This window comes from Felis catus, chromosome A1 (genome assembly GCF_018350175.1).
Source record: "Felis catus isolate Fca126 chromosome A1, F.catus_Fca126_mat1.0, whole genome shotgun sequence".
Lineage (NCBI taxonomy): Eukaryota > Metazoa > Chordata > Mammalia > Carnivora > Felidae > Felis > Felis catus.
The window spans coordinates 6122393-6141286 of record NC_058368.1 but is presented as its reverse complement, the minus strand read 5'-3'; the positions used below and the strand labels follow the sequence as shown (position 1 = coordinate 6141286).

General features: G+C 35.7%; 1 protein-coding gene and 1 long non-coding RNA gene across 8 annotated transcripts in view; one reads left to right on the top strand and one right to left on the bottom strand.

The window, feature by feature from the left end:
* LOC109495641 overlaps nucleotides 1-15985 on the top strand; it is a 62589-nt gene extending 46604 nt beyond the window's left edge. The window contains exon 3 of the long non-coding RNA XR_002740421.2: nucleotides 14245-15985. This is a non-coding gene — a long non-coding RNA (uncharacterized LOC109495641). The remainder of the gene's footprint in view (nucleotides 1-14244) is intronic.
* Nucleotides 1-18894, bottom strand: part of CDK8 (cyclin dependent kinase 8) — a 126161-nt gene that overhangs the window by 105481 nt on the left and 1786 nt on the right. The gene's annotated exons all lie outside the window — the stretch shown is intronic.

The window sequence follows — 18894 nt, the reverse complement described above, 5'->3', positions numbered from 1 at the left end:
AAAGGAGTAAACATATGATTTGTTTCTGTTAACTTGTCAATAGATACAGTACTTTCAGGTTATGCTTATAAAAATACATATATCATACATAGCAAGTCAGCAGAAACCCTGTAATCCCCTCTCCCAATGAAACAGCTATTTCTTTAAGGGATTTTTCGTCATAAAACATTTCTCAGGAACACAACCATGACATTATAGCAGAAGCACTATAGGTTATTATCTGAAAACAAAACATACTTAGGAAAATCATCTACTAATAAACATCTCAAATTCTTCTTGACAGACGTGAATTAGCATTAATTGGGCACTGGAGAAATAGGGAATCATGAATAACTGAACAAAGCAAGATTAATAAATATATTAAAGTACACAAAACTTAGATGGCCTTACAAGAGCTTGAAAACTTTGTTTACATGCTTTATCGTACCATGTTATACAAAAGACCTCTGTGAGATGAATTCATTTTACAGATGAGAAATCTAAAGTGCTCAGATTAAATGAATTGCCCAAGCTCATAAAGCTAGTATATTGCATGTAAGATGTCAGTCTCATATCTAATAATGTTATGAAAATAAAAATTACTAAGAGGTCTTACCTAACAGAAAAAAACTAGAAACATTACCATTTAAAATCAAAAGTAAAGCAAAAATATTCCACCCCCAGCCAATGCTGGTTACTTTAGATTTTCTAACATTGAAGCACTAGAAAGAGATTAATAATAAAACTAAAAACATAATAGGAAAGAGTCACAAATCCATTAAAAATTTTTAACTACACAGGAACAGAAAGTTTATGGCTATTTGGCCACCATGGTAGGTTAATGGGGATTCACTGAACTATCTTTACTTTGGGCATGTTTTTAAAATTCCATAACAAATAGTTAACAAATCATTGTTAGTATAAGTATGTCACAAATAATTGCATGAGATCAAATGACACACAAAACTACACATAAGACTACTAAAACAAATAAAGTACCTAGTAATAAACAATATGTAGGATCTATATGAATGAAACTGCAAGGCTTTATCAAGATTCATAAGATAAAATTTGAACAAATAAAAACATAACCACGCTGCTGAATATAAACAGTAATTAACACATTAAACACAACTTAAATCCACGTCAAAAAATATTTTTTTAGAACTTGAATTGTTGCTTTTAAAGTTTACTTAGAATAAATGGACAAAAAAACTAAATTTTTTTTAAAGAAAAGTTATGAAAGGGTACCTCACCAGTTATTATAGTCTATGACTTAAAACAATAGGGGAATAACACAAGAATAGACAGATCGATGGGCTGGCGGAGAAAGTCCAGAAAGAAACACAAGTGTATATGCGAACTCAGGGTAGTGATAAAGGTAGCATTTCAAATATACCGTGAAAGAATTATTCAACAGTACTAAAAGGACTACAAAAACTACAGTTATAATCCTGTATAACATTGCTCTGACAAATACATTTTGATCAAATAAAATTTAACTACAAAAACTTTTTTAACCCATAAAAACGCTAGAAGAAAATGTAAGAGGGGCACCTGGGTGGCTCAGTCGGTTGGGCGGCCGACTTCGGCTCAGGTCGTGATCTCGTGGTCTGTGAGTTCAAGCCCCGCGTCGGGCTCTGTGCTGACAGCTCAGGGCCTGGAGCCTGTTTCAGATTCTGTGTCTCCCTCTCTCTGACCCTCCCCCATTCATGCTCTGTCTCTCTCTGTCTCAAAAATGAATAAATGTAAAAAAAAAAAAAAATTTTAAAAAAAAAGAAAATGTAAGAAAAAATGTATATAATAAAGTCAGAGGCAGTAAGACAATGAGATTTTATTACACATTAATATTTCCTAAGTGTAAAAATTGACAAATGAAAAATTAGAAATACTTACAATATGAAAAAAAGAGTTGATATCCCAACAAACAAGGCACTTTAAAAAAAAATTTAAAGAAGAAAATGATAGGAAAACAGGCAAAATATGGGCAATTCACAAAAGAAATTAAATAAGGAATAAATAAGAAACTATAAATTTAAATATGAATGAAACAAATAGAAGTAAAACCATGATTCCATAGGTTTCCTATCAAATTTGCAAAGATTAAAAGAAAATTATTTTTAAAATTATATAATAGAGATAATGATCAAGAAAGTGGCAAACATTACTCCTGTTCATTATGAATGAGATTACAAATAAGTTCAACTTTCTTGGAGAAAATCTGGCCTTATATATCAAAAACCTGATTCAATAAAGCCACTTCTGGAAATGTTTCCTACAGATAAAATCATGGATGTCTACAAAGATGTAGCAACAAAATTTTAACTGCAAAAGATACTTGAATGTAAAAATAAATATATATAAGACACCACCACACAATACAATAAATACACATTAAAAACTTAACAGAAAGATGGTAAGTAACATGGAATATACATAATTTATTGTTGAGGGAATGAAGCAGGTTTAAAAACAATAGGCACAATATGATCTGACCTTTAAAAAACATGACTAGAAAAATGTCTGGGTGGCCAAAGTAAGGTGAATTTTATTTTCTTCTTAGAATGTATTTGCACTGTAAGTTCTACAACTGATACTCCATTACTCCCATAATTTAAAAAGCATTAAGTTGCATCTTTAACTGACAACTGACGAGGGAAGAGTAAAGGAAAACAATATGGGCAGATGAACTCTGAAAACACAACTGTTTAGTACAGAAACCAATACATGCATACATATAAATTGTATACTACATTTTAGGATGATTTTCATCCACAGTGATTAAAACAAATGTTTGATGAATAAAAAGTGAACCAGTTACCCAGAAAACTTTGTAACCTAGAGCCATATGTCTAAGGTATCCCAATCTATTAGAAAAGTAAAAGATAGTAGCAAATGCAATCAGAGTTTAATCTTTATGAACCACAGATTATTCTAAACAATCTTGAAAAACAAGAATAAGGCTAGAGAGAACTCACACCCCTGATTTCACTTACTACAAAGCTACAGTAATCAAAACACTCTGGTAATGACAAAAGGACAGACATATACCATACAGACCAAAAGAATAGAGTCTAGAAATAAACGCTTGCATATATGGTCAAATGATTCCTGATAAAGGTGCTTGGGCCAGTCAATGGAGGAAAAGACATCTTTTCAACAAGTATTTGAAAAGTGGATATCCACATGCAAAAGAATGAAGCTGCACCATTACCTAATACCATATACAAAACTTAACTCAAAATAGATCCATGACCTCAATGTAAGACCTAAAACTAGACAAGTCTTAGTAAAAAACAAACAAACAAACAAACAAACAAACAAACAAAAACAGGGTGAAGGCTTCAAAACATTGGATTTAGCAATGATTTCTTGGATAGAACATCAAAGGCACAGAAAACAAAACAAAACAAACTGGACTTTATAATTTTTTTTTTAATTTGTGTATCAAAAGACAATATGCAGAGTAAAAAGGTAACTTGCAGAATGGGAGAAAATATTTGCAAATCATATATATGTTATAAGGAATTAATATCCAGAATATAGAGAGAACTCCTAAAATTCAACAACAAAAAATAAACCACCAATTCAAAAATGAGCAAAAGACCTGAATAGACATTTCTCCAGAGACCTTACCAATGGCCAATAAACACATGAAAAGATGCTCAACATCACTAATCATCAGGGAAATGCAAATAAAACTGTGAGATCCCAGCTAATACCCATCAGGATGGCTACTATAAAAACAAACAAAAACCAGAAAATAATAAACACTGGCAAGGATGTGGAGAAACTGGAATCCCTACGCACTGTTGGTGGAAATGCAAAATGATACAGCCACTGTGGAAAACAGGATGGCAATTCCTCAAAAAAATTAAGAACAGAATTCCCATATGATCCAGCAATCCCACTTCTGGGGATACATCAAAGAGAACTGAAAGCTGGGTCCTGAGATATTTGCACACCCATGTTCACAATAGCATTATTCACAGTGGCTAAAATGTGGAAGCTACCCAAGTGTCCATCAATGGCTGAATGGATAAGCAAATTGTGGTATATACAATGAAATGTTACTTAGCCTTAAAAAGGAAGAAAGTTCTGATATATGCTAAAACATAGACAAATTTTCAGGACACTCTGCTAAGTGAAATAAGCCAGTTACAAAAAGATAAATATTGTGTGATTCTACTTACATGAAATACTTAAAGCAGTAGACACAAAAAGTAGAATGGGGTTTTCCACAGGCTGGAGGAGAGGAGTAGGGGGACCAGATACAGAATTATTGACCAGATACAGAGTTTCTATTTCACAAGATGTAGAGAGTTCTGGAGATATATGGTGGGTGATGGCTGGACAACAATAAGAATTTACTTAATATCAGTGAATGGTATACTTAAAAATGGCTACAATAGTAAATTTTATATTCAGTGTATTTTACCACAATTTAAAAAATGAAAAATAAAATCTTGAAAAAGAAGAACAAAATTGGAGTTCTCACACTTCCCAATTTTGAAACGGACAGTAATCAATGTAGTGTGGTACTACTGGCTTACGAACAAACATAGATCAGTCAAACTGAATGGAAGGTATAAGAAACAAATCCTACATTTAGGACCAACCAATTTTTAACAAAGGTGCCCAGACAATTCAAAGATGCTGGGACAGCTGGATACCCACAAGCAGTAAAAGAACGAAGTTGGACCCCAACTCCCATGATATTCAAAACGGATCACAGACCTAATCTAAGAGTTAAAATTATAAAACTCTTAGGAAAAAACATAGGAGTAAGTTCTTTGTGACCTTGGGTCAGACAGCAGTTTTTAGATACAACACCAAAGTACAAGTGGCAAAAGAAAAAATAAATACATTGGATTGTATCAAAATTAGAAGCTTCTGTGCTATAAACGCCACCAACAAGAAAGTAAAAAGACAACCCAGAGTGGGAAAAAGATTTGCAAATTGTGTATCTGATTGGGGTCTAGTATCCAGAATATGAAAAAAAAACCAAAAACCTACAACTCAATAATAAAAAGATAAGCCAATTTTAAAATGAGCAAAGGATTTGATTATGTTTTCCCAAGATGTACAAATGGTCAAAAAGTACATGACAAGATACTCAACATAATTGTCATCAGGGAAATGCAAATCAAAACCACAATGAGATACCACTTAATACCCGTAAGGATGGCTATATTAAAAAAAAAAAAAAAAAAGGAAAATATGTGTTGGCAAGGATGTGGAGAAATTGGAACCCTAGTGCGTTGCTGGTGGGAACGTAAAATGTTGCAGCCACCGTGGAAATAGTTTGATGGTTACATAAAAATTAAGGAGAGTTACCATATGATCTGGCAATTCTACTTCTAGGTATATACCCAAGGAATTGAAAGCAGGAACTTGGATAGTTGTACACACCAATGTCACAGCAGCATGATTACAAAAACTGGTAACTCAAATATCCATCAACTGATAAATGACTAAACAAAATGTGATACATGCTAAATCACTGATGAGCCTTGAAAACATTATGTTAAGTGAAAGAAGCCAATCACAAAAGACCACATACTGTATGATTTCATTTAAATGAAATGTCCACCGTAGGCAAATCCAGATGCAGAAAACAAATTTGTGGCTGCCTAGGGCTAGGAGGTTGAAGGGAAAGGGGAATGACTGCTAATGGGTACAGGGTTTCTTTAAGAGGGAAAAAAAATTCCAAAATTAGATTGTGGTGATAACTGCACAACCCTGTGAATATACTAAAAAAACAGGGAACTGTACGTTTTAAAAAGGTAAATTGTATGCTATGGAAATCTTTATCTCAATAAAGCTACAAAAAAACTTTTATAAACTATACAATTATAACTTCTTGGAAGGTATTACTAATATTTTCTGATGAAGACAACTGGGATTTAATTTCCCTACTTAGTACACTGTAATGAAATCAAAAGTACTTTTAACACTTTTAAAATAAATAACTAGTGGCACATGTTATCTTACATTCCAAAACGTTTCTGGGATAATTATAGTACAGAATTTCACGAAGGCAAAATGTAATTGTACCTCATTCTGATTGGAGAACCAGCAAGCGTACCTCCACTCAGCGGGTCCCGCTACAAAGTGCGGTAGAAACAGAGCAAAGACACCGCGCGATCAACGTCAAAATACCAGGGTTTGCGGGCGTTACACTTGGTTTGTTTTTGATGGCACTGAAAACTTCAAGTACTTAAAGAACATCAGGCTGAATCGCCTTTTAGAATTGAATGGTCCAATCCAAAAAACAAACAAACAACAAACAAAAAACCAGAAGAGAAACAAATGAAGTATGAGAAGTATGTGCTACTTTGATAGATTTCCGTATGTTTTTTTCACTTACATACTTCAGAATCTAGCTCATGTCACAAGCCTGAAGGGGATCTGCAGAGGTCAGCTAGTCTTGGCTAAAAAAAGGATAATAGTTACTTTCAACTCCAGGATATCTGGTTTAAATTTTCAAGTAGAGCTGGACTCATTTGTACTAAAATAGATTTTAAGATAAGAAGATAACATGTTTGCATACTCCTTCTGCTTCCTAACTCCCTATACAGAGTAAATACCTTCCAACTTCTGTCCAGCAGAAATTATGTCTATGAATAGAGAATTATTTTTAATAGTACTTAAAACTTTAAAAATTTAGTCTCTTTGAAGTTAAAATGCCTCAGAATTATCTTATGGATAACCACCTGCCTGCTTATCTACCATGAATGATTACCTCTGCTGAACACACACAGTCAAGCAATTCTATCGGCAGAATGAGTCCATGGAGACAAGCCCACAGGTCACTGAAACAGGTGACAAAAGCACAAGGCTAAAAAATAAAAAAACTACAAAACAGAAAAAGCAAACCAAAAAGTGGGAGAAAGGAAAATCTGGGGTGAAGATCAGTGCTGGGTAGAGAATGAAAGGAAGACCAAAGCCAAGCAACAGGAAAAAGAAGGGATCATCTAAGCAAAAAGTACGAGTCAGTGTTAAACAAATGGTTGGAGGTAGAATGTATCCAGAGCGTTAGTTATTTGTAATAGGAACACAGTGTACCAGCAGTTTTGAGTGGGAAACGAGAAGTACGATGAAGTGAACATGAAATAAGATGTAAACATAATAATGACTACAACTTTAAACATCCACATGGCTCTTAAATATTTCTAGCCCAGCAAGTAATCTAAAATGCATAACACTATGTGGGCAAAGAGAACTCAAAGCAAAAAGTTCCAAAAGAATAACCTAAACCATTCTAACTTTACGATGTATTTAACCCCTATGGTTCAAACATCCCATTACTATATCTATTCCCACTTCTTCCTTCAGATAAGTTTTGTTTGTGGAGTTTTGATGGGAGCAAAATTGGTGTAACCTGTTTAGAGGACATTAAGATTGTCCACAGAAGAGCCTTAAGCTCAGGCCTATTAAGATTTATTTCTAGGAAACTGACCTGCGCTTCACCAGTCCTGCGGTAATGTACCAGGGTTGTTATCAGTAACTTGTGCTTAGGCATAATGACCAGTTTCTAGAACTGAGAGAAACCAGGAAGGATAAAAATCGCTGTAGATACAGCAAGGGAACTTCTCTTACTTCACGAAAACTTTACTCTGCACCAGTGGCATCAGCCACAGCAAATATCCCTGTGGGGAGCCTGGGGACCTGGGGAGTTCTGCCTCCACCTGAAAGAATGTTGTGTGCAAAGACAGTAAAGGACGTTTGTTGCGGTGCTTTTTAGAAGCACATATAAGTGAAAGAACCTAAAGTCCCCTCAATGGAACCAGTATACTACGTTCTATCCATAAAACAGAATGATAAGCTGATGAACTGAATTGCGATCTACGTGCAGGTACTGATCACCAAAACATATGAACTGAAAAAAAGCAAGGCACGGACTCATACACATAATACCATACAATTTGTGTTTAAAGATAATGACATATGGACCTTTCTAACTAATTCTGACACATAACCAGGGAGCCATTAAAGAAATAAGTGATAAAGGTAACTTCCTAAAAATAAGAGCTGCACACAAAAAACAATACCATGAATAAAGTCAAAAGATGTTTGTTTCCACAAACTGTAAAGCATAACACAAGAAAGCTATCAGCGGACAGCTCTGGGAAGAAGGACCTGGGTGGCTGGAGGAGATGGAGTGAAAACACACAAGTCTACATTTCCTCAGTATATTTACATTTTTTCATATACATGTAGTATTGTCTGCTCAAAATGAATGAAGTATTACAATAAATTTTGAAGTCTATCCATACATAGATATGCTTCTATATGCATAGACACAAGAAGATGCTGACAATGACTATTCTAAAGAGGGAGACTCAGATTGTCCTAGGTATCCTTATGTACTGTTTAAATTTTTTATCATGAGCATACATGAATTTTATAACCCAATCTTATTTTATAAGAAAAATTTGCTTGTTGAAAGTACATAACCTTTGACCCTGAAATTCCATTTCAAGGACTAACTACAATTGGAGAACTGCAGACATATTTTCTAGGAGGTCCTTTGTTAATTGTAATGGCTAAAATTTGGAGACTACTTACATTTTTTCTATCACTAGAGAACTGGTTCACTAGATAGATACATATTCACATACATACATGTAATGACTGCAATAATTAAAACTGATGGTTTAGAACTATATTTACTGACAGGAAGAGATGTATAATATTCTTGAATGAAAAAAATGTTAAGATCGTAGATTTCATTAATCTCTACCTACATTCATAGCATTATTTGGAAAGATGATAAAGAAAATAGTACTTGTCTCCAGTAGCAGAGTTAAGGCTTTTGGTTTCCGTATACATTTCTTGGGGGTGCCTGGGTGGCTCAGTTGGTTGAGCGTCCAACTTCAGCTCAGGTCACGATTTCATGGTTTGTGAGTTCGAGCCCTGCATCGGGATCTGTGCTGATAGCTCAGAGCCTGGAGCCTGCTTCAGATTCTGTGTCCCCCTCTCTCTCTGCCTCTCCCCTGCTCGTGCTCTGTCTCTGTCTCTCAAAAGTGAATAAACATTAAAAATAAATAAAATTTCTAAAATTTCTAGTTTCTGTATACATTTCTAGACTATGAATTTTCTACAATAAACCTATAATTGTAGAGAATTATAATTCTTTTATAATCAGACAAAAAAGTGATTTTATTTAAAAAAAAAAAAGAACTATCTCAAATACCATGGAATGAATGAATCTACAAATAAATAGCAAGTCAGCATATACAATTTTAGCTTCAATAATAAGCCAATGTGGAAACAAAGGTGGAAGTAAACTTTTCATTGCTTGGCCCTGAATAATAAGGCTACCCATAAAAGTACCACAAAACATTCTGGATAAAACCTACAAAGCAAGTTATAATTTCAGCTCTAGTGCCCAAAAATCTTTTGCTGAATTTTTCTTCTGTTTAAAATACTTAACCAAGGGATGCCTGGGTGGCTCAGTCGGTTAAGTGTCCAACTCTTGATTTTGGCTCAGGTCACAGTCTCATGGTTCGTGGGTTCAAGCTCTGTGTCAGGCTCCGCTTTGAGCTCCACATTGATGGTGTGGATGGAGCCTGCTTGGGATACTGTCTCCCACTCTCTCTGTCCTCCTCCCCTGCTTGCGCTCGCTCTCTCTCTCTCTCAAAATAAACAAACATTAAAATAATTAAAAATAGGGGCGCCTGGGTGGCACAGTCGGTTAAGCGTCCGACTTCAGCCAGGTCACGATCTCGCAGTCTGTGAGTTCGAGCCCCGCGTCAGGCTCTGGGCTGATGGCTCAGAGCCTGGAGCCTGTTTCTGATTCTGTGTCTCCTTCTCTCTCTGCCCCTCCCCCGTTCATGCTCTGTCTCTCTCTGTCCCAAAAATAAATAAACGTTGAAAAAAAAAATTTTTTTTTAATAAAATAAAATAATTAAAAATAAACAAATAAAATACTTAACCCAAATACTTCATTATCTCCCTTCCCCTCTGTGTGGCATAGGGTATGCCTACCACTCCTTCTGAAAACACTCTTTCCTTGGTTGGTATGATTTTACCTTACAAGGCCTTGGCTGTTCTCCAAGTTGCCATGTACAGCCAATAAGTTGTGCACTGCACAACTTCTGGTGCACAGTGGGAATGACCCTGAGTTTTCTCCTCCTCCTCGGGACTCAACTTGTTGGCCTCCTGGATGGACATCTGTTTCTCTACATTCTGTCCTAGGACCTCTTCTTACTCTACACTTTGTCTAGGCAATTTCAAGATGACTCAAAGCTATTACTTCAAGTACCTGGTTAACTCCCAAGTTTTTCCATATCCAGACCTCTATCTAGAGCACTACACTCATGTTATCTGCCTAACGGACATTTCTTCTTAGATGTTTAACAGGTACATGCATTTCAATACACCAAAACTCAGTTCATCATGTTCCCCATCAAACCTGCTCCTCTTTCTGTTTTGGCTATCTATGTGAATGGCAGTATCTTGCTGCTTATGCCAGAAACCTAGACCTTACCCTTGGTTCTTCTGACTCCTTCCTCTCTCACATTCAATAAATCAACAGGCCCTATCAATTGTTCGTCATTCCCTCTGTCATTCCCTAATTCAAGCCTCTAGCACCTCTCACCTGGATTACTATTACATTTTCCCAACCCCAGTTCCCCGTAGCTACTAGCTATTCTGAGTATGTTGTCAAGCACTCTTTTTAAATGATTAATCTGAACTTGCTACCTGTTTAAATCCTACAAATGGTCCCCATTGTCTTCAGAATCAAGTAAGAAGTCCACGACATGATTTCCAAGACTCCACTTACTTCTCCAACTTAATTTTTTGTGCCTCTCACCCTACCTGTTACCACTCTCTGCAATCTGGTATTGAAATTCTTCCAATTCCCTCACCATACTATCTTTTCTTCGTATCTCTATAAATGCTACTTGACGGTGGCTCCAAAGGGTCCTGGAGACAGCTTTAGCCTTCCCTCCTACAACATAACATAAAAGCTCTCGAAATCACTTCAAATAAATAACTTAAGTTAAAATTTGCTTACTACACATCATACTCCCTTTTCCACCAGGTAGAACTCCTTCCTTTATAAAGAAATTCTGGAACCAGATGCTACTCCTCTAGCCTGCACTGTAACTCCCCAACCTTCACTCACTCTTATTTACTGCCCATTCACTCGTGTAACTTCTAATTATCTTTCAAGTCACAACTGAAATACCATCCTTGAACCCCCAAGAGCAGATCAGATACCCCCACGGCAACCTATACATCTTCCCTAGTGCAGCCCTATCCCCACTATGCTCTAATTACCTTTTTACTTGCCTGCATCCCTGAAAAGTCTGTAAGTTCCCTGAAGACTTGGACCCTGTCCTGTTCACTGCTGAATTGCCAATATCAGGCACAGAACCTGACATATTAGAGACATTCTGCAAATAGCTACCAAATAAATTAAAAACATAAATTTACCAAAAACAAAACACTACAGCTAAAGAGAAACTATAATGAAACATCAAATATTTAAATGATTTGACTTCACATTTAAAAGGATCTTCAATGTTGGGTCAACATTAGAAAACACATTACAAGTAATGTTTTACTTTACACAACATTTTCTTGGAAAGTGTGTATAAACTGAATTTTTTGCAAACAAAATCATGTGGTAAATACACCAAGAGAGCTTATGTACTTAAAGAGATTCTTTCATAAAGTGAAAAAAAAAAAAAAAAAAAAAAAACTCCAAATAAATTTATTCTACACGAACTCAAATTTTCACAATTGGCTCTCCTTAAAACAGAAACCTTATAAAAATAATTTTTCAATACTCATGTCTGCTTTCCCCAGAAATAGGACTTGGTTAACATTAAGTCATGACACCACTGATGGACAAGTTTTAGGTTTTTTAAATCTCTTTAGTTCTCTAGACAACCTCTAAATTCGGGTGTCTAGAAACATGTACAGTGGTCCTTGCATCATGATGGAAAGAATTCCTGTCCTTAGGATGATTATTCGTTGGAACTCATGAGCTATATAATAAAACCATAAATTTTAGAGAGCTGTCTCAAGAGATGAGTAACTGAGTTACCTTGAGTCGTAGGAGCCTAAATAATTTATTCACATAACAAAAATAAACTCCAAATATCAATCACGGAACATCACGATTTAAACAAAAATGTCAGTCTGGTTCAGAGACTAATTGTATTTTTCTTAAATTTACAAATAGAGGTTTGATCTCTCCCATTTGAATTGATTTATTTACAAGGTATATTTCAGAAAAAAAGCTTTATTCTTTGTAGTGGTTCAATTTTTCAAATACCTGGGACTTGTATTTGGCTCACCTGATCACCAAAGTTTGCCCTGTCTTTGACTTTTGGTTTTGTTCAATTTTGTTCCTGGTAGCAATACAGCCAGCCGATCAAACTTTGCTTCTCCGGGTATTTTCACAAGATGCTGCTTCTCTAGCCTCCTATAATATGCTCAAGTTTTTAATTTCAGCAAATTGAAAAGGGACACTTTCAAATACGAATTTCATGTACACCAAAAATAAAAAAGTATTAAGTACCTGTCAACATTTGGCAATGTGCCAGGAACTGAGGGGAACACAATTACTGCCCTAGAGGAAATCTATAATATCTAAGCCATAAACATCCACCAGAAAGACCCAAAGGACATATAAACATTAACCACATATACTCTGAAGCAGTTACACAATACATCCATGAAGGACTAAATATGTTTTGCGGGGTGATTAGTGAAGAGGGAATTACTGGAGTTGTATGTTAAGATAAAGTAGTCAGAATTTCTGAAGCTAAATGTTAGAACCTACTTCAGCTGGGGGGGAAAAATTTCCAGCACAAGGTGCTGCCTGAGATAAAGTTCAGAATGGTGGTCTGATTTGATGGAGGAGCCAATTTTATCCATTTGCACTTCAGAATCCTGCAATGGACTAGAGAGTGAGCACTCGTGGGTCTCACTGTCAGGTCTCACAAACGAAGAACAAAGGTCTTGGTCCTGCACCGAAGTCAAGGTAAAGCCACTCAAAAGTGGTTCTCAACTGCTTTGAAAAAGTGTGGCAGTTTCTCAAAAAGCAAAACATGGTGTTACCATACCTGGCTATATGCCCAAGAGAACTGAAAACAAAAATCCCACATGACAACTCAAACATCAATGTTATAAGCAGCATTAGTCATTATAACCAAAAAGTAGAAATAACACAAAGGTCCACCGACTTCTGAATGGATAAACAAAATGTGGTATATCCGTAGAATGCAATACTGTTCAGCCATAAAAAGGAATGATACTGATACATGCACAATGAAGATGAATCTTAAAAGCATTAGGCTAAATAAAAGACAAACAAGGCCACACACTGTGTAATTCCATTTATATGAAATGTCCAGAACAGGCAAATCCACAGAGAAAGGAAGTAGATTAGTGGTTGCCAGGAGTTGGGGAGATGGGGGATGTGGAGTGATGGCAAACTGATACGGAGTTTCTTTTTGGGGTAATAAATGTGCTGGAACTAGATAGGGGTAATGATTGCACAGCTTTGGGAACGTCCTAAAAAGCAGTGGACTGCACACTTTGAAAGGGTGAATGTCATGGTACGTAATACATCTCAATTTTAGAAAGGGGGTTCTCAGCGTTTTTTCTGCCATAACGCATCTGAAGGACATGACATGACTCCGTCAGTACAGGCAGCTTACTACAGCAGGGACTGGTTTGGGGACTCTAACAACGACCATAATAAAGACTCTTGAGACTCACGACACTAAAGGGTCTTCAAGGATTATGATCAAAATAACAGCTGAAAGTCACTTTTTAGTCACAACATCAAGTCACTTTAGGTAACAAGAAATACCTAAAGACAAAAAAGCTCTTAGTAGTTTCTCAGGAACAAAGAGAGGACCAAAGCCTACCTAAGCTGGTGTGAAGGAAAGGATTTACAAACTGTTCTGAAGAAGGAAAGGACAGTAGGATTTTCATTCCCTAGCAGCAGCTAAGAACAGAAAAAGAATAGAAAAAGAATAAAGAGGCAGTGAGGATCAGATTCAACAATAAAAGGCACTACAGGAAAGATGACAGCAGCCACAGGGGATAATATGTATTTATCAACACTGATTTGGCATATACAGTTCCCAAATTACATATGGATCACGTTTCAAATGTTGGTAAATCATAATTCTGAACACATTTGCCAAGAGAAATAATTGTTGAAAAGTAGGTAAGTTTGCAAAATGGCCTACAATAATTTATAATAATCTGTCATTATTTCTACTTTCCTAGCTGAAATCCAGTAGGCTGGAAGCCATCTCCCCACCTCCCATCTCTTCCCACATCAGATTCCAACAAGAGAAATTCTCCCTCTGGGAATTTGTTGCCACCACCATCTTGCAGCACAGAAAACTCTGGCTCCCTAGTTCTCACGGAGGTGAGGCCGAAGTAGAATCATCTGCTATCAAGAGCTGTAATCAAAATGGGAGTTCTGCCATGGCAGCTTTACATATGAGGGAGAAATTCGTAAGTCAGCCACTGAATTTCAGAGGCTGCTTGTACTCTGATTCAGCAACATTCTTGTGATGGGAAACTGCCGCACAGAGAATTAAGGTGCTCACTGTGAAATAACAGAAACCTCATCATGTCCAGTGGGTACAATGGGTCATCTGTAGTGCACGCACATAGCAGGACACATACAGCAGGAGCTCAACGGCCAAAAGGTGTGGGGAGGGAAGGCGGGAGAAGAAAAAATTCAAACCCACATGATCTGCTGGGGTCTGCAAGAGCACAGTAAAAAAGCACCTCTCCTTACCCTAGTCCTCTCAAAGTACCCTATCTGATGAGATCTTCCCCTTCTTTTAAGAGTCAAACAAAGTGCTGCCATCTTTGAGAGGCTTTCCTTGAAAACCCTAAACAGGGTTGGCAGTTTCCATCTGTGTTCCATTAGCACCCTGTATTAATTATTAGAGCGCTTATTAAATCGCTACAGTTTATTTACATTTGTTTCCCCAGTAGATACCTCCTCAAGTAATGGAATATTTTATTCATCTTTGTATTACCAGTACTTCGGACGGTGCCTGGCACATGCAAGAGTCCAATAAGTATTGGTTAACGAATGACTGTATGGATTTCTTCAAATATTGAAAGAAACAGAAAAAGTAAAAATCAAATGAACGGCTCCCAAATGAATTAATTTGCCGGTCTTGCTACTAGGAAAATGGGATTTAAGCATGAAACCTCCAAGTGGCCTTACCAGTAGATCTGAAGGCACTGAATATCTAAGGTAGACCAATTCAACAGTGTCCCTTTCCATCACATTTCTAAAAAGTTATAAGGAATACTCTTTCCTGGGCATGCAAAATCCTCAGTAATGGGTATGTATGTTGTATTTGGCATTTCTGACGTCTAAAGAAATATTTAAGTCAGACTGAACATATATGCAGGGTTCAGCAATATTCAGAAGAAAAACTATCCGATTCCTTCAGGGGAAATAAAGGGTTCCACCATGTTCTGATCATAATTAAGGAAATAAAACTGAATTAAAGCCCCAATGCAGACGAAATCAGAAGGGTCCTTTGGGCTAGCCACCAAATGAATGGTTCACTGGAGTGGGAACAAGCACAGTCCCTAAATCCCAACATCTTAAGAGATAAAGATAATGGAATGCTACAGCAATATAAGACAGGTAAAATAGCTGATATGTCTTTGGAAGTTAACCTAACTTCTTTCAGGCAGTTGGTGAGAACCTACATTAAAGCATGAGACTAAGAAACAAAGAAGTGTATCACTGCCTAAAGTAAAATTTGTTTTAGTGGCTGTTTACCTAATCTTGCAAAAGTATTACACTTTATATTCACAATTTATTTCCTCAAATCATAACACTAGAAAAGACCTTAAAAATTATCAACTCAAGCCCTCTAATCTTACAAATAAGGAAATCGAGGTTTACAAAGGGCAAGTGACTTGCCCAAGGTCATACTGGTAATCAGATGCGGAGTCTGAACTCAAACTCAGTATTTGTCTCCCCAACTTAAGAGTTTCTTCTACCAGAAGACCTTTGGTTCCCCCTCCACACACATACATATATGTGTATATATGTGTGTATGTATAGATACACCGACGTATCTACATAAACACTTGTTGCACTCGAAAAAACCAAGGCTGTTCAGAAATGTATTGAAAAAGTATACCAATTAATTGAGTTAGTTGAAAAGACTACTCCTCTGATAGGTAAGACATTCATGTTTTCCGAATGACCCACGAAAACACCAAATCTCCACGTCTAGGTTTATATTTACCTTAATGTATTAGCTTTATGAGGCATAATGGTTAAGAGCATGTGCTCTAGAATAAGAGGACCTTTTGTAATCCCCTAATTGCAGCTCTGACATTTAATCAGTCATATAAGCATAGACAATTTTATCTAACCTTTCTAACAGCTTAACCTTTCTAACAGTTTCCTCACCTGTAAAACTGAAAAACAGAACTGACTTGATATGGTACTTTGTGAGGATTAAATAGATGATGAATGTAAAAGGGCTTTGCCCAGGACCTAGTAATACTCATTAATTTAGCTATTATCATTATTACTGCCTCCTAATTTTGGGGTTGCCTACAAAAGTGCCCCAACAAAAGTTTTCTGTATATTTCTCTCTCTCACAAACACACACATATAATCCCAATTATATATAATCGGTTCTTCTGAACACAGAGTACAGCAAATTAAGAACCTGCTCAAGAAAACTGCTTTTGCTTTTCTTTTTTGGAGATCAAACTCTTACCTCAAATTGATTTTTAAATGCTAGAAATATCCAGTCCCTGTAATGAGAGTTTAGAATTTAAAAACACAAACTGTCTTGTCTTCTCACACTTTTCCATTCTTTCGAACAAAATGAGTTTGGTTGCCTAAATTGTACAAAGAGGAAATGCAACTGACTCAGAAAGAAAATGAATCTCCCTGCTTCCTACTGAGTACCCTTTTGGTGTTCAGACACAAAGGACACTATCTCATTTATGGTGACAGTGAGAACAAATTATTTCCAAGATTTATTGTGCATTTATGCTTTAACTCTATTAGAATCTGAAATTAACACAATTACAAAAGGCCCTTTTTCCATATATATATAATCATGCTTCAAATAAAGTATTTCCTCCTTCCCCACATTCCTTAAAATGCTGAGTTTATTTTAAGTGTGGTATACTAGCAGGATAGTATTAATAATTCTTTGAGTCAAAGAAATGACCTTATGAGCTGTTTTATTTCCTAAAACTTAATAATTTAAGAAGCTAACACCTCCAGTCTGAATTCTTTTACTACGTGCTCATATTCTGTGATGCTTGCTGGAAGACTGAAAAGATACATTTATGTGCACTCGTTCTAATAGACAAATAGGTCTAAACAAAACCCACTTCACCGTACATCTCAGGATTCTCTTTGAAGGTGTTATTGTCTGCGTTCCTAGAGTACTCTGAAATTTCAGTTACAGAATGTATAATTTAATTTGAAAGTAAATCAATACTAGAAACAAATTATTTCGTCATCATCTTTTTACAAAAGATTAAACAGCCACAAATTTTATTTTACCAGGACTAAAATGCATTAAATTACATTTCACTGACATAAGATCAAAAGAACCTCATAAATACAATGCTATATTTCACTCGAGTGATGAGGCTGTGAGAAGCCAAACCAAAAATATTCCCTCTGGAAAACAAAAACTGTCTTAAGTAATTTTAAAACTCTCTTGACATTTGATCCTTTTTAAATTTTTCTGAAGTTCATCCTATAAACAAAATCATTAAAGGCTGCTGGAAAACAAGCCCAAAAATTATGAAGTTTTTTTTTCCAAAATGCAATGGTAATTTTCAGCTATGACAAATGACTAAGAAATGTTTACATGCTGTACATTTAGCTATTTTTAAATTGTATTAATTCTCCTAAAATTATGTAGTCTAAATTAAAACCTAACTATGAGACATAAAAGGTGGTTAAAAGTACCTCCTGCCACTAAACAATACCATAGTTTTTTAATAAAATATAAAACCAAAGTTAATAAATTTATATATTTTATTAGCTTAAGTCAGTAATTTATGGAAATAGAACTGGCTTCTCTCAGAGAGATTAAAAGTAATTTAGAGTCACCAGAATTTTACAAAGCAGATGACAGACTGGTCAAATGTACTACTATGTGTCATCTCATGGCATTGGGAATTTTCTGAATATGCCCCAAATAGGTGGAATATATAGGTGGAAAGAGAAATGGTTTAAGGCTTTTGAAAAATATTATATGAGAAAGAGAATATAGGTGGAAAGAGAAATGGTTTAAGGCTTTTGAAAAATATTATATGAGAAAGATAATTTTTAAAGTACATTATTAAACAATACTTCGATGAAAAATATAAGCAGAGTCAACAGTAGGTAGGTATCTCCAGATGCAGATTTCTCAAATGTCACCAGATTCTCCATTCCACTAAGAAGTACTTTTAAATACATGCAGCACACCAGAGTATCAAGTTTTCAAATCCCTATCTTTTGCAGATATCTGTACTGCTTTAACTGCTCATATAAGCACTGAAATGCACATACCAAATTAATTAGAATCACCATCTTCCTTCAAGAGTCCCTTTTAAGTTATTTGAGAAAGACACCTCAGTCAATCTAAGAAAAATGTTGAATATACACTTCCTTTTCCAATATCCAGAATATTAAAGTATTTATAAATATGGCTTCCCCAACTTACTTCAGCTTTATGAACGGTTTCTTTTTTTTAGTGCTAATATAGTTCTGAACAAACCCTCTTACCTAATTCGGGGGGGGGGGGGAAGGAAAGCAATTCTTTTAAATGTTAAAACAGCAGCTATCAAATTAACATTGATATTCGAATAAAGCTACTTTGTTTATACTGATATCGAAAGATTATATAATAAACTCTGACATGA